The sequence below is a fragment of the Ascidiella aspersa genome, chromosome 7 (assembly GCF_963924565.1).
Source record: "Ascidiella aspersa chromosome 7, kaAscAspe10.2, whole genome shotgun sequence".
NCBI lineage: Eukaryota > Metazoa > Chordata > Ascidiacea > Phlebobranchia > Ascidiidae > Ascidiella > Ascidiella aspersa.
Window position 1 is genome coordinate 1,038,992 of NC_139453.1, and position 27,766 is coordinate 1,066,757.

The 27,766-nt window shown below is 36.2% G+C and overlaps 1 pseudogene; it reads left to right on the plus strand.

Annotated features, from left to right (window-relative positions):
- The window catches only part of LOC146137186 (uncharacterized), a 49,518-nt pseudogene that overhangs the window by 11,438 nt on the left and 10,314 nt on the right, over positions 1-27,766 (plus strand).

Here is a 27,766-nt window from a genome sequence, read left to right on the forward strand (position 1 = left end):
ACCCACGTGACCCCAACTTGTTTCTACCCAGGTTCAAAAGCTCCATCTATAAAACAAGAAAGTTGAGTTATTACACGCTCGCCCTCTACAGATGCGCCACGTTGTCTTAAAATAATAAACACGGCATTTTGAGTTGATGACGTCATGATTTATTGTCCTTAATTGAAATAAGGGAATTTATTGAATGCGTCGCTATTTACTTTTAACCGACACATTATATCTAACCATAAAATTATGAGCGAATAATTTTCTTATTTTTACGCATTCCAGTTTTCCCATGTAACGAGCAACTAGTAGGATAAGTTAATAACAGGATGCAAAAGTAAAATATGCATATTTAGACCTTACTTAAAACATGAGACATTGTACACAAACACATATAAAAAAAACTTAAATGACTACAAATGTCGTGGTGAGATACTAATAATTTGTTTAATTGTAGATTAGGAAAACAGAATGGTGGTGCCGAAATTTCAGCGATTTAATAAAACATTAAATGTGTGAAATTCATTATAAACTGTTGATTTCCAAGTAAATGTTTGGCTGCCATCAAAGCCGCCGAGAGTGGCGACAGGTACGGAGTCTGCTGGTCAGATGGTTTGTATTGTGGCGGGAACGCGTAGGAAAAACATTTTAATAACATTTTGTTTACCTATTCCATTAATAACGTAATTAACATGTAGTGATGTCACACTTCCAACAACCGCAACTCTGTTTAAAATTTTACCGGTCGATCCATTCGTGAGATGGCGTCAGTCAGAGGTTGCAGATCGGATTCAGCGATTTCGCAACTCACCAACATCAGCTTGTTTATGTTGCTTACACCTGTTGCCAGGCAACTCAACTCACGTGACCCCAACTTGTTTCCACTCAGGTTCAAAAGCTCCATCTATAAAACAAGAAAGTTGAGTTATTACACACTCGCCCTTTACAGATGCTCAACGTTGTCTTAAAAATAACAACGTCATTTTGAATTGATGTAATTATTTTCACAATTAAAGATATTTGCTATTAGCTTCGCTATCCACTTTTGCAATAGTGTAGAAGCGCATGGATTGATCATTTGTATGAAATGGTACGTTTGGTATTGAGCCTTTGGGCTCAAGTATTCCCTAAAAAAAATACGCTATCACGTAGTAGTAAAGTTTTTGTACCAATTTTAATGAATGCCAGTTTTCATTTAACACCCCCTGCTGTATTTGAAGAGATAATTTAAAACAACTGCCATAAAGGTGGTATTTTGTACAGGCCTGTCCTTAAGTGAGCGTTAGAAAACCACGAACATTCGATTACAGCAATAACCAACTAAACTCGCAATAATTCTGCATCCGAGTCTGTTATGACGGTCTCAATATTACATACTCAGAATTCATTCATGCGTATCTGGCACCTAATGGTTATAAAAGTCTAGAATTATTATTATTAACCACAAACCTTGTGATTTGTGTGCTGCATTGTATCCATAAACATTTCCAAACCGTTGCCGGTAAATGTGACTGAGCCGTAACCCCCGATGCTGATGACCAACTCCCTTTGTGTTGCTCGAAGCACGTGACAGAGACTGGACACTTCACTGGGAACGATCGTTCCACCCTCTATATCAAGCTCTCCAGGGAGGGAATCAGCTAGAGACCTGGTGATGCCTTCATCATTGGATTTCTGTGCTAAACTGCAAAGCTTAAACAATGTGGAGTTAAAGCTGTCCTCATCACATGTTGAAAGTTGGGACCCAAGCAAAGTGAATAGATCTTTAAGCAAAGTTTTCTTCCTGGCAACATCAGCAGCAGAGATTTCAAATATAGGCTCTCTCTCGTCACTTTTCATGCTTTGAAGCTGTTTAGAACTTAAGGATGCATCTGGAAACACAAAATAACATTCTCTGTAAAACTGTTTTCAAACAAAATAAAGTAAATGAAAAAAAAAATCCTTACATTTGACTTGGCAAGTAACACCGTATGGTTGGAGTAATTTAAGATACGTGTTGTTCTCCAGCTAACCGGTGTGGTATTATGCAACTAAACCAAGTTTATTCCACCAAACGCAAAAAAATCACGTAAAAAGTTTGCACGAAACACATAAAAAGGAATACATTACGTTAATCTTCTTTTAAGATTTAAATAAATGTTACTCATGATACATTATTACAAAGTTTAATAAAAAAATAAAACTAGATATACTGGCGGCCCATTAGATAAGACTCTGTGGTCCACAGTGCGCCGGCCACTGGGCTACACCTCGCCCAACAGCATTTACTGCACACTTTATGATTAGGCGAAGAGCTTCATCGGCAAGTAATAGACCGCCCGAAAAAACACCAAACTAGTCAGCAAATAGTTTCTGACAGATTATTTCAACGTCGAAATAAACTTATTTATGTATACTTTTTTTCCAAAAAAAAATTTACTACAGTCTTAAGACCGGTCTCTATTTTTTAAGTTTTGAAAAAAAAAATAATATTCGAAAAAATACTAATATTCAATAATAATATTCGCCATAAAAATCAGATTAAAATGTTCATAATAATATCGGGTTTTGCCGAATTAAACCCTTACTCCCCTACAAAATTTCAAATTTATAGCAAGCGAGGCATCAAGTTGAAACGTTATCACAAAGCTTAATATTTATTATATGGGCCGAAAATTTATTTTCGGGACATATCTTGTTTTTGCCGTTATTATATGGGCCGAAAATTTATTTTCGGGACATATCTTGTTTTTGCCGTTATTCTTTTTTGGTTTCCTATGGTTTCCTGTGGTTTCCTATGGTTTCCTATGGTTTCCTATGGTTTCCTATGGTTTCCTATGGTATGTTTAAGACCGAGTTTTGTCCGAAGCTTTATAGAAAAAGTAGACATCGTAGAACCTTCAAATTTTCAGACATGGCGTAGAGTGGTATGTAGGTGCTTTGTAAAAGTTTGCTTTATTGTCCCGCGTGTGAGACTTTCATTGTGCGAAGTGGCACGTCCTAAACTGGGCTCGTGCGACTTGCATTTTAAAACGAGGCTTCTCTTTAGTAAAATTACTTAATGCTCTTAAGAAATAACTTATTTTACCGCCGCACATTTAAATGCGAAATCTGGTGGCAACTCTAATCCAACATATCAACACCAGGCCCACACAACTTAAAATTGTGTGTTGATATGTTGGATTGGAGTAACATACTATACAGGTGCAAATAGCAAATATTCTCCAAATACGATGTTTCCAATATTCTCCAAATCGTATTTTATCGTATTGTCGCGGTAATACACAAAGAGGTAAGGCCGTGAATAAAGTTTCACCCACCGTACAATTAACGGAGGGAAGCATTTCGAGTAGGGATGTTCAAGGCAGAATATCGGCGACACATTTATAATGCTTGCTTTAAATGCGGCGTCAGCATTTTTTGGGGCGACCAATTACTTCGCGATAAGCTTCGCCTAATAATTAAGTGTCAATAGGGTGTATTTACCCCCGCAAGTTTAAATGCGAAATCATAAGGCAGTCTACGCCTCTCTGTTAGCACCTGTTGTGCATCTTGCTCCAACCAGCATACCAACATCAGGCCTAAACTTATCTAGCAAAACTTTCGATTTAATAGTTTGCGTATTAGGCACGTAATAGTGTTTTTCATATTGTTTGAAACAACAGATTTAAAGCCTGTTTTAACAGTGATTGCTCGGACCAAGCTATGGTAAAAAATTACCTAGTGAAAGTTTGCAAAAGTATAGCAAACCATAGGCGTTAAACCATTTTTAGTCTTTAAGAGAATGATAATATTTGATTTTCAAACACGTAAGCTGGTCTAATTTTTTTATGTTTTTACATTTTTCTTTGTGGTTATTATGTATTGTTAATACTACAGGCATTTTTGAGAGAAACAAAAACACTTTGGAGAACAAAAATAATTACAGGAGAAGTAATTTTGATTAATATTATGCCTTGGAGAACAGGCATATATGTACTAATTAAATTTTGTTTGTAATGTCAATTAAAAAATTTATGAAGAGAGTTAACACATGCTGGCCAACTTTATGGCAAAATATAAATGTGCCTTTGCAGACTTATAACTTACTGTCTGTTTGTGACATCCTTGGCTTTTTTGTCAGTGATGATACCACCAGGTTTTACCAAGTTACTATTCCTTGCTTAAATCTGCAAATATATATATTAGTACATTAGTAAATAAATATAGCATATTATGCGAACTAATAAAAAAAACTGTTTCAGATAAAAATAATTAACAAAATAACAAATTATTTTTATATTATAATACTTTAATAAAAAGTAATTTAATTATCTTTAAGTTATCCACAAAAACTGAACAGTGTAATTAACATTTAGTTATACTCTGCAATAACCGCAAACAAGAACATTTTTCAAATCCTTGTAATATCAGACAACTCCAGATTACTTATCACAGTTACAATAACCTCTCCATCCATCCAGCTGTAACATTACTGACACATCCAAGCATAGTTGTTAACTAACAAAGCTAGCTTACATCACCACCCAATTTCAGTTGCAGCCTAAAAGCTGGATGCTGAGTAAAACAAACAGTAGCTGACTAGTTGTGAGACGGGAACTGTATCACACCAAGACTTGCACCATTACAACCACACTTTGGCAAACTAAGTGTAATCAATATTTCAGTTAAACACAAATATATAATTAAGTTACGAAAATATGTGACTGTAGCATTTAGTTTACGTCACTATACACGTGACCATTGCGAGCTTTTTTACAACAGATCTTGGTAAAATTTCTGATTGTTTGGCCTTCCTACAAAACTTATCTAAACATATAAAATAATGATTTATTATTTAATTTTATAAAAATGTTTTACTGAAAGGCTAATCAAAGTTACCAACAGTCCGTCCGTTTTGCCCCGCTTGGGGGTCCGTTTTGCCCCAACACTATCAATCGCATGAAAATCTGGTTTCTTTAAAATCGTTCAACTTGAAACGCCAACTGTTTCGGATTATCAAACCCACCCCTACCTACAAATTATTTAGCAAAAAAAGTTACTCCGTCTTTACTTGAACTTTACTAATAAACGCATCATTTTACTGCGCTATCCTTATATCAATATCCCCCAAACACATTTTCTCCCCTCCCTGGTTTGTGCGAAATCGAATCAGTCTGATTTTTGTCGACAAACGTTTTTTCGACGATAGTCACTGTTCAGAAAACAAATATTGACGCTGGCAATTTTCGTTAACGAGAAAGGTGAGGGGTCCGTTTGCCCCGGGGGTTCGTTTGCCCCGCTTTCCCCTAATTATTTTTTTCACAAAAAAACGCTTATTGTTTTAACCCTCTCTCCTCCTTGCCCTTAAACCAAACAAAAAAACAATTTATTTTCCCCCTAATAATAAAAAAACCTACAATCAAATAAACAAACTATGTATTTGATGACCCTGAAACAATAAACAAAAAACAGTCTCCACCCGGGAGTAAATATTTCATTAACAAAACAGTATTTTTAATTTTTTTTTCAAATCTTTTTCAAAACAATGCACCCCCAACCCTTGAGCATTTTTTTTGGTCAAAATTCGAATTAAGAACAACCAACAGTTTTTCTTATACATCAACATTTGTATTAATTTGCCATAAAACCACCCGATTGTTGGGTTGTTAACCAATGACAAAGGGTTCGTAGTATCATTTTTATGGTTTACTAGCGATTTGATTTACATCAATAGCATATTTGCAAATACTACAAAAGGGAGATATTGCTAGATATTACTGCAGCTAGGTTGGCGTAGAAAGCTTCAAATAACTTAACGCCACTTTGCCGCATCACTTAACTTAAGCTGCTTGTTTGTGCACTGTTATGCGTGACAACAGCAAGAAGCTTAAAAATTTAAAACGTTCTGACGTTTCCGGCCTTTTCATGCCCCTTAAACCATCGTTTTGTTTATCAGAGATTATGTAAAAAATATGGCAACCCTAGTAAATAGTATTCCATGAGAATTTTGTTTTGTTTACTTGTGAATACAAAATCATTTATCATCTTCATTGTATAAATAGATGATTGCTTTTACCATTATGTTCAAAATATTTTGCGAAGTTTCGATAATAACATTTCCTTAAACTGTGAGATTTTAGTCTGGAATTTATTAGACTAATTTTTACCGTATTTCGTAGTTGTTTATTCAAATAAAAAAATAAATTGCGCACACAATTTTAAGGTGACGTTATACATTCCGATGAACTGGTTATACTGCGAAATCTAAAGACTTATTGAAACATATTAAACAGTTTTCTTAACTGCATATATAACATCCGATGGCCAAGGAGACGTTTAGGTTTTGTCGGTGTTTGTTTGGCATACTTGACTTTTGGCGTTTTAATGAAAAATACAACGCTTTGAGGTACCCTGTTTCGCTGCAAACAAAGTGACCCTTTGTCACTTATTAGCGTGAGACAGCTTCCACAAATTTTCCTTTTAACCTATTATGGCTATTAAAATTATAGTCGAAAAAGCTGTACACAATGTTAAAATTGTATACTTCACACTTACAATAATTTATCTTATTCAATATTCGACTTTTGACGTAACTTATGCAAAGCCGTTTTAATGTTAATCCTGGTAATGAAGATTGTAATGTTTCTTTAAAGTGTGTGTTTTGGTTAAAAGTGAAAATATTTTGCTCTGTATATTTATAAAACATTTAGTGCAGGTTTTACTTGTAAGATTGCGGCAAATTCGTTTTTTTAAACGAAATCACAGGCTTAACCCGTTAGATAGGTTCTGTTTCGTTGGGACTTGTTTATTACAGGGGCTGATTTCTACCAGGTTTCGGCGTTAAACCTGTTGGTGCTTAACGAAATTTCTAGGACCACAAAAAAATTTGTGGCATTCTATTCAAAGACTGATTTAGTTTTATATTTGCCCATAATACTCTACCATTGCAAGCGAAAAATTTTGCAGTTTTTGTGTAATTAATTTTTCCAGTTAAAGCTAATTCTTGTGAATAATTTTGTTTTCATGGCAGTGTAGCAATAAATAAACGTTGTTATGTAATCGCAAGCGCGTAAAAGGTTCCGGTTCCGAATAAGCGTCACAGCCTGATTCCTTTCGTTCAGTATGTAATGCATTTTCGTACCCTGTCTGCATTGGAGGTCACTAGAACCACATCACTGCAGTTTGTACGCGACAATAAACAGAAATCATTTTGCGTTACGCGGTTTCTGTTTAGGGCGGTCAGGCATCACTTTCAAGATAATAGAGCCAAACAATTATTATTTTATTCCGCAACAGAGCAATAGAAACTAGACAGGGGTGCGGTTGTTGTATATTTTGTCAGGGGGTATATTTTCAGGGCTTAGTGTTTATTTTCCATTTTTACTTTATTTTATTTTTTTTATTTTTTTTTTTTAATATTTTGTATTGTGTACTTTATATTATATATTTTGTTTTTTATTTTCCTTAACTTGTTTCTGCAAGCAAAAACAGATATGGGCCGAAAACTTCCCCACTTAAAATATGCCTTGATGCGGAAGGGGTTCAAATATGGCCTAGAATTTGGGGAATGATCGAAACATATATTTGATAAATAGAATTTACGTAGATAATGCGTATGGTGATTTTATTAAATTTTGACCAGCTTACGTGTTTGAAAAGCAAATATTATTATTCTCTTAAAGACTAAAAATGGTTTAACGCCTATGGTTTGCTATACTTTTGCAAACTTTTACTCGGTAATTTTTACCATGGCTTGGGCCGAGCAATCACTGTTAAAACAGGCTTTAAATCTGTAGTTTTAAACAATATGAAAAACACTATTATGTTCTCAATACGCAAACTATTAAATCGAAAGTTTTGCTAGATGTTTAGGCCTAATGTTGGTAGTATGCTGGTTGGAGCAAGATGCACGACAGGTGCTAACAGAGAGGCGTAGACTGCCTTAAGATTTCGCATTTAAATTTGCGGCGGAAAATACACCCTATTTGACAGTTAGGCGAAGCTTATCGCGAAGTAATTGGTCGCCCGAAAAAATGCTGACGCCGCATTTAAAGCAAGCATTATAAATGTGTCGCCGATATTCTGCCTTAAACATCCCTACTCGAAATGCCCCTCCGTTAATTGTACGGTGGGTGAAACTTTATTCACGGCCTTACCTCTTTGTGTATTACCGCGACAATACGATGAAATACGATTTGGAGAATATTGGAAACATCGTATTTGGAGAATATTTGCTATTTGCACCTGTTCTGCATGTTACTCCAATCCAACATATCTATACACAATTATAAGTTGTGTATAATAATATAATAACTTATGGCTTTGAAGCGAAGGGGGTTCAAATATGGCGTAGATTTTGGCAAATGATCGAAACATACATTTGATCAATAAAAATTTACGTAGATAATGCTTACGGCCATGTTATTACATTTTGGTCAGCTAGCATGTTTAAAAAGTCAATATTTTCATTCTCTCTAAATGATTTAACGTCTATGGTTTGCTATACTTTTTCCAACTTTTACTGTGTAAATTTTTACCATGCCTTGGTCTGAGCAATCACTGTTGAAACAGAGTTTAAATCTGTAGTTTTGAGCAATATGCAAACACGTTTATGTGCCTAATAAGCCACGTTTTATATTGAAAGTTTTGCCAATTTAAATCCAATAAACGCAAGATTTATTTATTTATGACGCCATGTTATGACGTAGCTTTGTAACGTCGTCGTTAAGAATGCGTTAAACTTAAGCTTTTTGTTGTTGCGGCCCTTGTATAATTACATATGCTTAGACCTGGTGTTGATATGTTTGAATGGTGCAACAATTACAACATGTGCTAACAGAGATGTGGACACTGCCTGTAGGATTCGCATTTAAATTTGCGGTGGTAAAATATTTTGTGTTGTAAGAGCAATAGGTTTTTTTACTTAGAGAGGCCTCTTTATGAAAGGCAAGTCGCATGTGCATAGTTTTACTAGGCAAGCCACTTCCAACACAAATGTTGCACGCGCGGGACAATAGGGCGCAGCAGGGATGCCAGCAGCCGCCTCGTCGCGAAGCGAGCTGTATAAAGCAAGTGATATGAAAGCATTCTGTATTGAAGATTTTCTGCCGCTAGATAGTAGTAGATAGCTGTTATGAACTAAAACGATGACATAACACTTTTGTTTTTTGTCCCCCAATTGGAGGTGCCTAGGGGTGCAGCCTCATAAACCTCTACACAGCACCTTCATACCACTCTACGCCATGTCTGAAAATTTGAAAGTTCTACGATGTTCACTTTTTCTATAAAGCTCTGGACAAAAATCGGTCTGAAACATGCCATAGCGGGGGTGCGGTTGTTGTATATTTTGTCAGGGGGTATATTTTCAGGGCTTAGTGTTTATTTTCAATTTTTACTTTATTTTATTTTTTAATATTTTGTATTGTGTACTTTATATTATATATTTTGTTTTTCATTTTCCTTAACTTGTTTCTGCAAGCAAAAACAGATATGGGCCGAAAACTTCCCCACTTAAAATATGCCTTTGATGCGAAAGGGGTTCAAATATGGCGTAGAATTTGGGGAATGATCGAAACATATATTTGATAAATAGAATTTACGTAGATAATACGTATGGTCATTTTATTAAATTTTGACCAGCTTACGTGTTTGAAAAGCAAATATTATTATTCTCTTAAAGACTAAAAATGGTTTAACGCCTATGGTTTGCTATACTTTTGCAAACTTTTACTCGGTAATTTTTTACCATGGCTTGGGCGGAGCAATCACTGTTAAAACAGGCTTTAAATCTGTAGTTTTAAACAATATGAAAAACACTATTATGTTCTCAATACGCAAACTATTAAATCGAAAGTTTTGCTAGTTGTTTAGGCCTGATGTTGGTATGCTGGTTGGAGCAACATGCACAACAGGTGCTAACAGAGAGGCGTACACTGCCTTAAGATTTCGCATTTAAATTTGCGGCGGTAAATACACCCTATTGACACTTAATTATTAGGCGAAGATTGTCGGAAAGTAATTGGTCGCCCCAAAAAATGCTGACGCCGCATTTAAAGCAAGCATTATAAATGTGTCGCCGATATTCTGCTTTGAACATCCCTACTCGCAATGCTTCCCTGCGTTAATTGCATGGTGATTGAAAGTTTATTCACGGCCTTACATCTCGATCAATATATAAAACAAGTTTATGTGCCTAATACAGGGGTCCGCAAATACGTTTTGGTGCGACCCAAAATTGCTAGTACCGAGGTCTCGCGACCCAAATACTTCGAATTTTTTTAATAAAATAGCTTTGCTAAAAAAAAAAAAACAGTAATTTATTGTGTTTCCATTCATTAAGACAGATCTACATGTTATGCGTTTTTAAAGAGTAAGGGTTCTGTAACACAACTGAAAAGAAGCCTTGAGTTTTACTACTTTTGGTGTCTCATTCGGATGACAAATATGATTTAGCAACCAATATGGGTTGCAGGCTTGCAGCCCCACCAATTCCCCGCCATAACCCCTTCAACAAGCGTCCGCTATTGCGCTTTCTTAGTGCAATAATTACTAGCAAGGTGTGTAATGTTTTTTTGGCGCGAATCACTAAAAAATGTCCGACGTCTCATCGCAATCGTTTGAGGAAACTCAATATTATAAGGCTCACATCTAAGGATTTTTCAGAGGGCAATATTAGTTTTAAGACAGAGGTCAACAACCTTTACCAAGTCGCGGACCAGACCAAACTCAGCAAGTTCTCGGCGGGCCGTAATAAATTTCCGCTAACAATTTTTTATAAAAACTTGTGGCCTCTAAGCACTTTAATATAATAACTCTTAATCAGGGACAAACCCAAATGTTTGACGCAGTGAAAATGAGTCTAGTTACATTACAACAAGGAAGCAACGGGCGTAGCGCGAAACAAATGTTTAAATTGGCAAACCTTCAAATTTACAAGGAGACGTGACGCATTTTCCACACACGAAATAAAATACGAACATATTTATTATGCTCTTTTTGTTAATGTTTATCATTAAATAATACATCAGCGAATTAATTTGGAAAAAAATTGATTTTAGAAAGTTTCATGCTACGAAAAATTTCCTATGTTTATAGTTGTCATGCGCACGTCACCTTTGGTCTGTGAAGACTACATCAAAACGCCAATGTAATTCAAAGTCAAATTTGATACGCGCGGGGAAAAGTTGGTGCAATATATTGCGTTTTAGCACTTTTTAGCTAACGACTGCCATCTAGCAGCAGAAAAACTTCCATACAGAATTCGTTCATATTCGCTTGCTTAATGGATTATTTAGCACTCTACCGAAGATATTACGCAATAGGTAACATTTTTTGGTTTTATTTGAGTCACAATCACTTTTTTTAATTATTAACACAAGGCTTCAGCAAACTTCACGCACATGGTACAATAATATGTAAAAGTGATTAGGGGTCCACAGGTTGGCAGTTAAACTTTGTTTTAACCACCGAAAAATTAGGTAGAGTTTGCAAAATTTCGCGTTTATTGCAACAGAATTATTTTACATCGTCGAAACAACACCCAGTAATATTAGAACTAGTAAATACCTAATTAACCTGGGCAACTCGGGGTATTTCGTATAATCAATAAGTATATTAATAACTGGCATAAACTAATACTTATTTCTTTAAACCGATATTAAAGTACCCTAATCCTATAACAGAAAATCATTCTTAGGCGTAATTTTCTTATACTAAAAAGTTTTGAAAGTTGGCGCTATTTTATAGATTTCTTGCACAAAAGGTGTTCTTCCGCGGTCGTTTCGAAGGCAACGGCCCGCTTGTCGCCCTAACAACGCTCGTCGCTGATTGGTTAGTTCTGCAAGCGTTGTTTGGGGCGTGTGAGTCGGCAATATTTTGATGCGATTGTGACGTCAAAGTACTGTGTGTTACGCTACAAAGACAACCCTTCCCATGCTCAGCCAACAATTGGGTTCCAAGCTAGCACATTCATCGACAAACGTCAATAAAGGAACGTTATTTCGCCATAAAGAACAACAGCAATCCAATTGTCCCAACGTCCCGAGCGCTTCTATTTTGTGTAGAGTGACATCAACTGACGCGCGGCGCGTTTATTCTGAGCGCGCGATTTCTTTGTTCGAAAAGTAAGATGCTAATAAGGGGAGGGCGTTTTGAATGACATCCAGGATTGTTGCCGAATGCTGAAGGCGAGTCAATAAAGGAACGTTATTTCGTCACAAAAAACAACAGCAATCCAATTGTTGCAATCCCAACGTCCGGAGCGCTTCTATTTGGATCAACTGACGCGCGGCGCGTTTATTCTGAGCGCGCGATTTCTTTGTTCGAAAAGTAAGATGCTAATAAGGGGAGGGCGTTTTGAATGACATCCAGGATTGTTGCCGAATGCTGAAGGCGAGTCAATAAAGGAACGTTATTTCGTCACCAAGAACAACAGCGATCCAATTGTTGCAATCCCAACGTCCCGAGCGCTTCTATTTTGTGTAGAGTGACATCAACTGACGCGCGGCGCGTTTATTCTGAGCGCGCGATTTCTTTGTTCGAAAAGTAAGATGCTAATAAGGGAAGGGCGTTTTGATTGACATCCAGGATTGTTGCCGAATGCTGAAGGCGAGTCACACTTACCACATGGTCGGAGTCTGTCGCTTTAACAAAAATGTTTCCCACTAATGGTTCAACAGAAATGCACCCTTTGGAACTAAGAAAACGATTAGAATAAAATCTTTAAAGTATTTTCTCACACAAATAGGCATGGAAAAATCCGGCTTAAAAATTATATTAACAATATAATTGTACAGAAAAATATTAAAAGTATACGAATTTAGTAAAATACATTAACATTCAAATGCAGCCTATATGGTGTTGGTAAGTTAAATTATATTTTTTCCTTCGTTTGCTTTAGCGAATGTAGTGACTAAACTACCAGTTATTAATAGCGGCACATTTTGGGGCTGTGAAGACAGTTAAAAATTACCCGAGTCCGACTCCGGCCAAAAAATAAACCCGAGTCCGACTCCGGCCAAAAAACTAACCCCGGGTCCGACTCCGACCAAAAAACTAAACCCGAGTCCGACTCCGGTCAAAAAATAAACGCGAGTCCGACTCCGGCCAAAAAACTAAACCCGGGTCCGACTCCGGCCAAAATGTGCAATTTCGTCGAGTCCCGAGTCCGGCACAGACTCTCCAGCCTTTATATTCCGCCAATTTGCGTAACTAAGTGATTTCAGCAAACCACTGATAGGGGTGTCAAATAATTCATCCACCTACACTACATGGTTGGAAAATACCCACCATATGCTATTCCGCACTTACAATTTAAAGTTGGCAGTCATATCAGTTTCAAAATTTGGTACTGCGCAGGCGCACACTTGTTTTTACGTGGTCTTACTCGAGTACCGAGTCCGACTCCGCAGTCCTGGTTAGAAATGTCGTTATTTATCAATCTAGTATCAAGCGCTTTAATATAAAACCACTACAGTTACAATGTTTAGACGTGCTTTGAATTCAGAGTAAATTTAGGGGTATACAGCACAACCCGTACAACTGTTGGGGTTTCGAAGCAAGGAAATTGACCCCAAACAATATAACTTTTAGCGTACTTATAGTTCTCCCGGCCCCTTAAGAAGAAACAAAATTACGAAATAATGTTTACTTATAGCTGCGCCTCGGTACACGACAATTGCACTTGTACAACGGAGCCCATACGACAGAATTACGACCCCAGTAAGAAACTAGACGGGGGTGCGGTTGTTGTATATTTTGTCAGGGGGTATATTTTCAGGGCTTAGTGTTTATTTTCAATTTTTACTTTATTTTATTTTTTTTATTTTTTATTTTTTTAATATTTTGTATTGTGTACTTTATATTATATATTTTGTTTTTTATTTTCCTTAACTTGTTTCTGCAAGCAAAAACAGATATGGGCCGAAAACTTCCCCACTTAAAATATGCCTTTGATGCGAAAGGGGTTCAAATATGGCGTAGAATTTGGGGAACGATCGAAACATATATTTGATAAATAGAATTTACGTAGATAATGCGTATGATCATTTTATTAAATTTTGACCAGCTTACGTGTTTGAAAAGCAAATATTATTATTCTCTTAAAGACTAAAAATGGTTTAACGCCTATGGTTTGCTATACTTTTGCCAAATTTTACTCGGTAATTTTTTACCATGGCTTGGTCCGAGCAATCACTGTTAAAACAGGCTTTAAATCTGGAGTTTTAAACAATATGAAAAACACTATTACGTGCCTAATACGCAAACTATTAAATCGAAAGTTTTGCTAGATAAGTTTAGGCCTGATGTTGGTATGCTGGTTGGAGCAAGATGCACAACAGGTGCTAACAGAGAGGCGTAGACTGCCTTAAGATTTCGCATTTAAACTTGCGGCGGTAAATACACCCTATTGACACTTAATTATTAGGCGAAGATTATCGCGAAGTAATTGGTCGCCCAAAAAAAAACTAACGCCGCATTGAAAGCAAGCATTATAAATGAGTCGCCGATATTCTGCTTTGAACATCTCTACTCGCAATGCTTCCCTCCGTTAATTGTACGGTGGGTGAAACTTTATTCACGGCCTTACCTCTTTGTGTATTACCGCGACAATACGATGAAATACGATTTGGAGAATATTGGAAACATCGTATTTGGAGAATATTTGCTATTTGCACCTGTAAAGTATGTTACTCCAATCCAACATATCAACACACAATTTTAAGTTGTGTAGGCCTGGTGTTGATATGTTGGATTAGAGTTGCCACCAGATTTCGCATTTAAATTTGCGGCGGTAAAATAAGTTGTTTCTTAACAGCATTAAGTAATTGTACTAAAGAGAAGCCTCTTTTTAAAATGCAAGTCGCGCGAGCCCAGTGTTGAACGTGCCACTTCACACAATGAAAGTCTCACGCGCGGGACAATAAAGCACAGCAGGCGGTGAGTCGCTTGGTCACTTCACAAGCTAGACAAAGCAAGCGAATGTGAACGAATTCTGTATGAAAGTTTTTCTGCTGCTAGATGGCAGTCGTTAGCTAGAAAGAGCTAAAACGCAATATTTCAGGTTTTTGCCCCCCAAGCAAAGGCCCCTGGGGGTGAAGCCTCATAAACTTCTACAAAGCACCTACATACCACTCTACGCCATGTCTGAAAATTTGAAGGTTCTACGATGTCTACTTTTTCTATAAAGCTTCGGACAAAAATCGGTCTGAAACATACCATAGGAAACCATAGGAAACCAAAAAAGACTAGACGGGGGTGCGGTTGTTGTATATTTTGTCAGGGGGTATATTTTCAGGGCTTAGTGTTTATTTTCAATTTTGACTTTATTTTTTTTTTTTTTTTTATTTTGTTTATTTTTTTTTTAATATTTTGTATTGTGTACTTTATATTATATATTTTGTTTTTTATTTTCCTTAACTTGTTTCTGCAAGCAAAAACAGATATGGGCCGAAAACTTCCCCACTTAACTTATGCCTTTGATGCGAAAGGGGTTCAAATATGGCGTAGAATTTGGGGAATGATCGAAACATATATTTGATAAATAGAATTTACGTAGATAATGCGTATGGTCATTTTATTAAATTTTGACCAGCTTACGTGTTTGAAAAGCAAATATTATTATTCTCTTAAAGACTAAAAATGGTTTAACGCCTATGGTTTGCTATACTTTTGCAAAATTTTACTCGGTAATTTTTTACCATGGCTTGGGCCGAGCAATCACTGTTAAAACAGGCTTTAATACTGTAGTTTTAAACAACATGAAAAACACTATTATGTTCTCAATACGCAACTATTAAATCGAAAGTTTGCTAGATGTTTAGGCCTGATGTTGGTAGTATGCTGGTTGAAGCAAGATGCACGACAGGTGCTAACAGAGAGGCTTAGACTGCCTTAAGACTTCGCATTTAAACTTGCGGCGGTAAATACACCCTATTGACACTTAATTATTAGGCGAAGATTATCGCGAAGTAATTGGTCGCCCGAAAAAAAACTAACGCCGCATTGAAAGCAAGCATTATAAATGAGTCGCCGATATTCTGCTTTGAACATCTCTACTCGCAATGCTTCCCTCCGTTAATTGTATGGTGGGTGAAACTTTATTCACGGCCTTACCTCTTTGTGTGTTACCGCGACAATACGATGAAATACGATTTGGAGAATATTGGAAAAATCGTATTTGGAGAATATTTGCTATTTGCACCTGTATAGTATGTTACTCCAATCCAACATATCAACACACAATTTTAAGTTGTGTAGGCCTGGTGTTGATATGTTGGATTAGAGTTGCCACCAGATTTCGCATTTACATTTGCGGCGGTAAAATAAGTTGTTTCTTAACAGCATTAAGTAATTTTACTAAAGAGAAGCCTCGTTTTAAGATGCAAGTCGCACGAGCCCAGTTTAGGAAGTGCCACTTCGCACAATGAAAGTCTCACGCGGCGCGGGACAATAAAGCCCAGCAGGCGGTAAGTCGCTTCGTCACTTCACAAGCTGGACAAAGCAAGCGAATATGAACGAATTCTGTATGAAAGTTTTTCTGCTGTTAGATGGCAGTCGTTAGCTACAAAGTGCTAAAACGCAATATTTCAGGTTTTTACCCCCCAAGCAAAGGCCCCTGGGGGTGCAGCCTCATAAACTTTACAAAGCACCTACATACCACTCTACGCCATGTCTGAAAATTTGAAGGTTCTACGATGTCTACTTTTTCTATAAAGCTTCGGACAAAAATCGGTCTGAAACATACCATAGGAAACCATAGGAAACCATAGGAAACCATAGGAAACCATAGGAAACCATAGGAAACCATAGGAAACCATAGGAAACCATAGGAAACCAAAAAAGAATAACGGCAAAAACAAGATATGTCCCGAAAATAAATTTTCGGCCCATATAATAAATAGACGGGGGTGCGGTTGTTGTATATTTTGTCAGGGGGTATATTTCCTGGGCTTAGTGTTTATTTTCAATTTTTTTTTTTTTCAATTTTTTTTTTCATATTCATTTTTAAATTTTTATTTTTTATATTTTATTTTATACTTTTTATATTTTAATATTTTGTATTTTGTATTTTGTATTTTGTATTTTGTATTTTGTATTTTGTATTTTGTATTTTGTATTTTGTATTTTGTATTTTGTATTTTGTATTTTGTATTGTGTATTTTATAATATATATTTAATATTTTGTTTTTCATTTTCCTTAACTTGTTTCTGCAAGCAAAAACAGATATGGGCCGAAAAAACCCAACTTAATTTATGCCTTTGATGCGAAAGGGGTTCAAATATGGCGTAGTATTTGGGGAATGATCGAAACATATATTTGATAAATGGAATTTACGTAGATAATGCGTATGGCCATTTTATTACATTTTGGCCAGCTTACGTGTTTGAAAAGCAAATATTATCATTCTCCTAAAGACTTAAAATGGTTTAACGCCTATGGTTTGCAATACTTTTGCAAACTTTTACTCGGTAAATTTTTACCATGGCTTGGTCCGAGCAATCACTGTTACAACAGGCTTTAAATCTGTAGTTTCAAACAATATGAAACACACTATTATGTGCCTAATACGCAAACTATTAAATCGAAAGTTTTGCTAGATGTTAGGCCTGATATTGGTATGTTGGTTGGAGCAAGATGCACGACAGGTGCTAACAGAGAGGCGTAGACTGCCTTAAGATTTCGCATTTAAACTTGCGGCGGTAAATACACCCTATTGACACTTGATTATTAGGCGAAGCTTATCGCAAAGTAATTGGTCGACCCCCAAAAAATAACGCCGCATTGAAAGCAAGCATTATAAATGAGTCGCTGATATTCTGCTTTGAACATCCCTACTCGAAATGCTTCCCTGCGTTAATTGTACGGTGGGTGAAACTTTATTCACGGCCTTTCCTCTTTTTGTATTACCGCGACAATACGATGAAATACGATTTGAAGAATATTTGAAAAAATCGTATTTGGAGAATATTTGCTATTTGCACCTGTATAGTATGTTACTCCAATCCAACATATCAACACACAATTTTAAGTTGTGTAGGCCTGGTGTTGATATGTTGGACCAGATTTCGCATTTAAATTTGCGGCGGTAAAATAAGTTGTTTCTTAACAGCATTAAGTAATTTTACTAAAGAGAAGCCTCGTTTTAAAATGCAAGTCGCACGAGCCCAGTTGGACGTGCAACTTCGCACAATGAAAGTCTCACGCGCGGGACAATAAAGCGCAGCAGGCGGTGAGCCGCTTCGTCACTTTACAAGCTGGACAAAGCAAGCGAATATGAACGAATTCTGTATGAAAGTTTATCTGCTGCTAGATGGCAGTCGTTAGCTAGAAAGTGCTAAAACGCAATATTTCAGTTTTTTACCCCCCAAGCAAAGGCCCCTGGGGGTGCAGCCTCATAAACTTTTACAAAGCACCTACATACCACTCTACGCCATGTCTGAAAATTTGAAGGTTCTACGATGTCTACTTTTTCTATAAAGCTTCGGACAAAAGTCGGTCTGAAACATACCATAGGAAACCATAGGAAACTAAAAAAGAACTAGACGGGGGTGCGGTTGTTGTATATTTTGTCAGGGGATATATTTTCAGGGCTTAGTGTTTATTTTCAATTTTTACTTTATTTTAATTTTTTTTTTTTAATTTTTTTTTTAATATTTTGTATTGTGTACTTTATATTATATATTTTGTTTTTCATTTTCCTTAACTTGTTTCTGCAAGCAAAAACAGATATGGGCCGAAAACTTCCCCACTTAAAATATGCCTTTGATACGAAAGTGGTTCAAATATGGCGTAGAATTTGGGGAATGATCGAAACATATATTTGATAATAGAATTTACTTAGATAATGCATATGGCTATTTTATTAAATTTTGACCAGCTTACGTGTTTGAAAAGCAAATATTATCATTCTCTTAAAGACTTAAAATGGTTTAACGCCTATGGTTTGCTATACTTTTGCAAACTTTCACTAGGTAATTTTTTACCATAGCTTGGTCCGAGCAATCACTGTTAAAACAGGCTTTAAATCTGTCGTTTCAAACAATATGAAAAACACTATTACGTGCCTAATACGCAAACTATTAAATCGAAAGTTTTGCTAGATAAGTTTAGGCCTGATGTTGGTATGCTGGTTGGAGCAAGATGCACAACAGGTGCTAACAGAGAGGCGTAGACTGCCTTAAGATTTCGCATTTAAACTTGCGGCGGTAAATACACCCTATTGACACTTAATTATTAGGCGAAGCTTATCGCGAAGTAATTGGTCGCCCCAAAAAATGCTGACGCCGCATTTAAAGCAAGCATTATAAATGTGTCGCCGATATTCTGCCTTGAACATCCCTACTCGAAATGCTTCCTTCCGTTAATTGTACGGTCGGTGAAACTTTATTCACGGCCTTACCTCTTTGTGTATTACCGCGACAATACGATGAAATACGATTTGGAGAATATTGGAAACATCGTATTTGGAGAATATTTGCTATTTGCACCTGTTCTGTATGTTACTCCAATCCAACATATCTACACACAATTATAAGTTGTGTATAATATTATAATAACTTATGGCTTTGAAGCGAAGGGGGTTCAAATATGGCGTAGATTTTGGCAAATGATCGAAACATACATTTGATCAATAAAAATTTACGTAGATAATGCTTACGGCCATGTTATTACATTTTGGTCAGCTAGCATGTTTAAAAAGTCAATATTTTCATTCTCTCTAAATGATCTAACGTCTATGGTTTGCTATACTTTTTCCAACTTTTACTGTGTAAATTTTTACCATGCCTTGGTCTGAGCAATCACTGTTGAAACAGAGTTTAAATCTGTAGTTTTGAGCAATATGCAAACACGTTTATGTGCCTAATAAGCCACGTTTTATATTGAAAGTTTTGCCAATTTAAATCCAATAAACGCAAGATTTATTTATTTATGACGCCATGTTATGACGTAGCTTTGTAACGTCGTCGTTAAGAATGCGTTAAACTTAAGCTTTTTGTTGTTGCGGCCCTTGTATAATTATATTTGCTTAGACCTGGTGTTGATATGTTTGAATGGTGCAACAATTACAACATGTGCTAACAGAGATGTGTACACTGCCTGTAGGATTCGCATTTAAATTTGCGGTGGTAAAATATTTTGTGTTGTAAGAGCAATAGGTTTTTTTACTTAGAGAGGCCTCTTTATGAAAGGCAAGTCGCATGTGCATAGTTTTACTAGGCAAGCCACTTCCAACACAAATGTTGCACGCGCGGGACAATAGGGCGCAGCAGGGATGCCAGCAGCCGCCTCGTCGCGACGCGAGCTGGACAAAGCAAGCGAATATGAACGAATTCTGTATGAAAGTTTTTCTGCTGCTAGATGGCTGTCGTTAGCTACAAAGTGCTAAAACGCAATATTTCAGGTTTTTACCCCCCAAGCAAAGGCCCCTGGGAGTGCAGCCTCATAAACTTTTGCAAAGCACCTACATACCACTCTACGCCATGTCTGAAAATTTGAAGGTTCTACGATGTCTACTTTTTCTATAAAGCTTCGGACAAAACTCGGTCTGAAACATAACATAGGAAACCAAAAAAGAACTAGACGGGGGTGCGGTTGTTGTATATTTTGTCAGGGGATATATTTTCAGGGCTTAGTGTTTATTTTCAATTTTTACTTTATTTTAATTTTTTTTTTTTTAAATTTTTTTTTTAATATTTTGTATTGTGTACTTTATATTATATATTTTGTTTTTCATTTTCCTTAACTTGTTTCTGCAAGCAAAAACAGATATGGGCCGAAAACTTCCCCACTTAAAATATGCCTTTGATGCGAAAGGGGTTCAAATATGGCGTAGAATTTGGGGAATGATCGAAACATATATTTGATAAATAGAATTTACTTAGATAATGCATATGGCTATTTTATTCAATTTTGACCAGCTTACGTGTTTGAAAATCAAATATTATCATTCTCTTAAAGACTAAAAATGGTTTAACGCCTATGGTTTGCTATACTTTTGCAAACTTTCACTAGGTAATTTTTTACCATAGCTTGGTCCGAGCAATCACTGTTAAAACAGGCTTTAAATCTGTCGTTTCAAACAATATGAAAAACACTATTACGTGCCTAATACGCAAACTATTAAATCGAAAGTTTTGCTAGATAAGTTTAGGCCTGATGTTGGTATGCTGGTTGGAGCAAGATGCACAACAGGTGCTAACAGAGAGGCGTAGACTGCCTTAAGATTTCGCATTTAAACTTGCGGCGGTAAATACACCCTATTGACACTTAATTATTAGGCGAAGCTTATCGCGAAGTAATTGGTCGCCCCAAAAAATGCTGACGCCGCATTTAAAGCAAGCATTATAAATGTGTCGCCGATATTCTGCCTTGAACATCCCTACTCGAAATGCTTCCCTCCGTTAATTGTACGGTGGGTGAAACTTTATTCACGGCCTTACCTCTTTGTGTATTACCGCGACAATACGATGAAATACGATTTGGAGAATATTGGAAACATCGTATTTGGAGAATATTTGCTATTTGCACCTGTTCTGTATGTTACTCCAATCCAACATATCTACACACAATTATAAGTTGTGTATAATAATATAATAACTTATGGCTTTGAAGCGAAGGGGGTTCAAATATGGCGTAGATTTTGGCAAATGATCGAAACATACATTTGATCAATAAAAATTTACGTAGATAATGCTTACGGCCATGTTATTACATTTTGGTCAGCTAGCATGTTTAAAAAGTCAATATTTTCATTCTCTCTAAATGATTTAACGTCTATGGTTTGCTATACTTTTTCCAACTTTTACTGTGTAAATTTTTACCATGCCTTGGTCTGAGCAATCACTGTTGAAACAGAGTTTAAATCTGTAGTTTTGAGCAATATGGAAACACGTTTATGTGCCTAATAAGCCACGTTTTATATTGAAAGTTTTGCCAATTTAAATCCAATAAACGCAAGATTTATTTATTTATGACGCCATGTTATGACGTAGCTTTGTAACGTCGTCGTTAAGAATGCGTTAAACTTAAGCTTTTTGTTGTTGCGGCCCTTGTATAATTATATTTGCTTAGACCTGGTGTTGATATGTTTGAATGGTGCAACAATTACAACATGTGCTAACAGAGATGTGGACACTGCCTGTAGGATTCGCATTTAAATTTGCGGTGGTAAAATATTTTGTGTTGTAAGAGCAATAGGTTTTTTTACTTAGAGAGGCCTCTTTATGAAAGGCAAGTCGCATGTGCATAGTTTTACTAGGCAAGCCACTTCCAACACAAATGTTGCACGCGCGGGACAATAGGGCGCAGCAGGGATGCCAGCAGCCGCCTCGTCGCGACGCGAGCTGGACAAAGCAAGCGAATATGAACGAATTCTGTATGAAAGTTTTTCTGCTGCTAGATGGCAGTTGTTAGCTACAAAGTGCTAAAACGCAATATTTCAGGTTTTTACCCCCCAAGCAAAGGCCCCTGGGGGTGCAGCATCATAAACTTTTACAAAGCACCTACATACCACTCTACGCCATGTCTGAAAATTTGAAGGTTCTACGATGTATACTTTTCTATAAAGCTTCGGACAAAAACCGGTCTGAAACATACCATAGGAAACCAAAAAAGACTAGACGGGGGTGCGGTTGTTGTTTATTTTGTCAGGGGGTATACTTTCAAGGTTTAGTGTTATTTTTTTTTAATTTTTAATTTTTTTTTTTTTTCACTTTTTTTTTTAATATTTTTGATTGACTTAATTTTTTATTTTTATTTTTCAATATTTTTATTTTTTAATGTTTTTATTTTTATTATTTATTTTTTTTATTTAGTTTTTTTTGATTTTTGTTTTAATTTTTCATTTTTTATGTTTTATTTTTATTTTCATTTTTTTTTTTATTTAATACTTTTTATTTTTTAATATTTTGTATTGTGTATTTTATATTATATATTTTGTTTTTCATTTTCCTTAACTTGTTTCTGCAAGCAAAAACAGATATGGGCCGAAAAATTCCCCACTTAAGCCTTTGATGCGAAAGGGATTCAAATATGGCGCAGATTTTGGGAAATGATCGAAACATATATTTGATATATAGAATTTACGTAGATAGTGTGTATGGCCATTTTATTACATTTTGGCCAGCTTACGTGTTTGAAAAACAAATATTATCATTCTCCCAAAGACTTAAAATGGTTTAACGCCTATGGTTTGCTATACTTTTGCAAACTTTTACTCAGTAAATTTTTACCATGGCTTGGTTCGAGCAATCACTGTTAAAACAGACTTTAAATCTGTAGTTTTAAACAATATGAAACACACTATTATGTTCTCAATACGCAAACTATTAAATCGAAAGTTTTGCTAGTTGTTTAGGCCTGATGTTGGTAGGTTGGTTGGAGCAACATGCACAACAGGTGCTAACAGAGAGGCGTACACTGCCTTAAGATTTCGCATTTAAATTTGCAGCGGACACTTGATTATTAGGCGAAGCTTATCGCAAAGTAATTGGTCGCCCCAAAAAATGCTGACGCCGCATTTAAAGCAAGCATTATAAATGAGTCGCCGATATTCTGCCTTGAACATCTCTACTCGCAATGCTTCCCTCCGTTAATTGTACGCTGGGTGAAACTTTATTCACGGCCTTACCTCTTTGTGTATTACCGCGACAATACGATGAAATACGATTTGGAGAATATTGGAAACATCGTATTTGGAGAATATTTGCTATTTGCACCTGTTCTGTATGTTACTCCAATCCAACATATCTACACACAATTATAAGTTGTGTATAATAATATAATAAATTATGGCTTTGAAGCGAAGGGGGTTCAAATATGGCGTAGATTTTGGCAAATGATCGAAACATACATTTGATCAATAAAAATTTACGTAGATAATGCTTACGGCCATGTTATTACATTTTGGTCAGCTAGCATGTTTAAAAAGTCAATATTTTCATTCTCTCTAAATGATTTAACGTCTATGGTTTGCTATACTTTTTTCAACTTTTACTGTGTAAATTTTTACCATGCCTTGGTCTGAGCAATCACTGTTGAAACAGAGTTTAAATCTGTAGTTTTGAGCAATATGCAAACACGTTTATGTGCCTAATAAGCCACGTTTTATATTGAAAGTTTTGCCAATTTAAATCCAATAAACGCAAGATTTATTTATTTATGACGCCATGTTATGACGTAGCTTTGTAACGTCGTCGTTAAGAATGCGTTAAACTTAAGCTTTTTGTTGTTGCGGCCCTTGTATAATTATATTTGCTTAGACCTGGTGTTGATATGTTTGAATGGTGCAACAATTACAACATGTGCTAACAGAGATGTGTACACTGCCTGTAGGATTCGCATTTAAATTTGCGGTGGTAAAATATTTTGTGTTGTAAGAGCAATAGGTTTTTTTACTTAGATAGGCCTCTTTATGAAAGGCAAGTCGCATGTGCATAGTTTTACTAGGCAAGCCACTTCCAACACAAATGTTGCACGCGCGGGACAATAGGGCGCAGCAGGGATGCCAGCAGCCGCCTCGTCGCGACGCGAGCTGGACAAAGCAAGCGAATATGAACGAATTCTGTATGAAAGTTTTTCTGCTGCTAGATGGCTGTCGTTAGCTACAAAGTGCTAAAACGCAATATTTCAGGTTTTTACCCCCCAAGCAAAGGCCCCTGGGAGTGCAGCCTCATAAACTTTTACAAAGCACCTACATACCACTCTACGCCATGTCTGAAAATTTGAAGGTTCTACGATGTCTACTTTTTCTATAAAGCTTCGGACAAAAGTCGGTCTGAAACAAACCATAGGAAACCATAGGAAACCAAAAAAGAACTAGACGGGGGTGCGGTTGTTGTATATTTTGTCAGGGGGTATATTGTCAGGGCTTAGTGTTTATTTTTATTTAGTTTTAATTTTTTTTTGAAATTGATTTTATTGATTTATTTTTTTTTTTTCAATTTTTTTTTTCATATTCATTTTTTAATTTTTATTTTTTATTTTTTTGTGTGTTTTTTATTTTTATTTTTTTATTTTTTTTTTTTATTTAATATTTTTTTTATTTTACACTTTATTTTTTAATATTTTGTATTTTGTATTGTGTATTTTATATTATATATTTCATATTTTGTTTTTCATTTTCCTTAACTTGTTTCTGCAAGCAAAAACAGATATGGGCCGAAAACTTCCCCACTTTGATGCGAAAGGGGTTCAAATATGGCGTAGTATTTGGGGAATGATCGAAACATATATTTGATAAATAGAATTTGCGTAGATAATGTACATGTCCATTTTATTACATTTTGGCCAGAGCTTACGTGTTTGAAAACCAAATATTATCATTCTCCTCAAGACTTAAAATGGTTTAACGCCTATGGTTTGCAATACTTTTGCAAACTTTTACTCGGTAAATTTTTACCATGGCTTGGTCCGAGCAATCACTGTTAAAACAGACTTTAAATCTGTAGTTTTAAACAATATGAAACACACTATTATGTGCCTAATACGCAAACTATTAAATCGAAAGTTTTGCTAGTTGTTTAGGCCTGATATTGGTATGTTGGTTGGAGCAACATGCACAACAGGTGCTAACAGAGAGGCGTAGACTGCCTTAAGATTTCGCATTTAAATTTGCGGCGGTAAATACACCCTATTGACACTTGATTATTAGGCGAAGCTTATCGCAAAGTAATTGGTCGCCCCAAAAAATGCTGACGCCGCATTTAAAGCAAGCATTATAAATGAGTCGCCGATATTCTGCTTTGAACATCTCTACTCGCAATGCTACCCTCCGTTAATTGTACGGTGGGTGAAACTTTATTCACGGCCTTACCTCTTTGTGTATTACCGCAACAATACGATAAAATACGATTTGGAGAATATTGGAAAAATCGTATTTGGAGAATATTTGCTATTTGCACCTGTATAGTATGTTACTCCAATCCAACATATCAACACACAATTTTAAGTTGTGTAGGCCTGGTGTTGATATGTTGGATTAGAGTTGCCACCAGATTTCGCATTTAAATTTGCGGCGCCTTTGATGCGAAAGGGGTTCAAATATGGCGTAGAACTTGGGGAATGATCGAAACATATATTTGATAAATAGAATTTACTTAGATAATGCATATGGCTATTTTATTAAATTTTGACCAGCTTACGTGTTTGAAAATCAAATATTATCATTCTCTTAAAGACTAAAAATGGTTTAACGCCTATGGTTTGCTATACTTTTGCAAACTTTCACTAGGTAATTTTTTACCATAGCTTGGTCCGAGCAATCACTGTTAAAACAGGCTTTAAATCTGTCGTTTCAAACAATATGAAAAACACTATTACGTGCCTAATACGCAAACTATTAAATCGAAAGTTTTGCTAGATAAGTTTAGGCCTGATGTCGGTATGCTGGTTGGAACAAGATGCACAACAGGTGCTAACAGAGAGGCGTACACTGCCTTAAGATTTCGCATTTAAACTTGCGGCGGTAAATACACCCTATTGACACTTAATTATTAGGCGAAGCTTATCGCGAAGTAATTGGTCGCCCCAAAAAATGCTGACGCCGCATTTAAAGCAAGCATTATAAATGTGTCGCCGATATTCTGCCTTGAACATCCCTACTCGAAATGCTTCCCTCCGTTAATTGTACGGTGGGTGAAACTTTATTCACGGCCTTACCTCTTTGTGTATTACCGCGACAATACGATGAAATACGATTTGGAGAATATTGGAAACATCGTATTTGGAGAATGTTTGCTATTTGCACCTGTTCTGTATGTTACTCCAATCCAACATATCTACACACAATTATAAGTTGTGTATAATAATATAATAACTTATGGCTTTGAAGCGAAGGGGGTTCAAAAATGGCGTAGATTTTTGCAAATGATCGAAACATACATTTGATCAATAAAAATTTACGTAGATAATGCTTACGGCCATGTTATCACATTTTGGTCAGCTAGCATGTTTAAAAAGTCAATATTTTCATTCTCTCTAAATGATTTAACGTCTATGGTTTGCTATACTTTTTCCAACTTTTACTGCGTAAATTTTTACCATGCCTTGGTCTGAGCAATCACTGTTGAAACAGAGTTTAAATCTGTAGTTTTGAGCAATATGCAAACACGTTTATGTGCCTAATAAGCCACGTTTTATATTGAAAGTTTTGCCAATTTAAATCCAATAAACGCAAGATTTATTTATTTATGACGCCATGTTATGACGTAGCTTTGTAACGTCGTCGTTAAGAATGCGTTAAACTTAAGCTTTTTGTTGTTGCGGCTCTTGTATAATTATATTTGCTTAGACCTGGTGTTGATATGTTTGAATGGTGCAACAATTACAACATGTGCTAACAGAGATGTGTACACTGCCTGTAGGATTCGCATTTAAATTTGCGGTGGTAAAATATTTTGTGTTGTAAGAGCAATAGGTTTTTTTACTTAGAGAGGCCTCTTTATGAAAGGCAAGTCGCATGTGCATAGTTTTACTAGGCAAGCCATTTCCAACACAAATGTTGCACGCGCGGGACAATAGGGCGCAGCAGGGATGCCAGCAGCCGCCTCGTCGCGACGCGAGCTGGACAAAGCAAGCGAATATGAACGAATTCTGTATGAAAGTTTTTCTGCTGCTAGATGGCTGTCGTTAGCTACAAAGTGCTAAAACGCAATATTTCAGGTTTTTACCCCCCAAGCAAAGGCCCCTGGGAGTGCAGCCTCATAAACTTTTACAAAGCACCTACATACCACTCTACGCCATGTCTGAAAATTTGAAGGTTCTACGATGTCTACTTTTTCTATAAAGCTTCGGACAAAACTCGGTCTGAAACATACCATA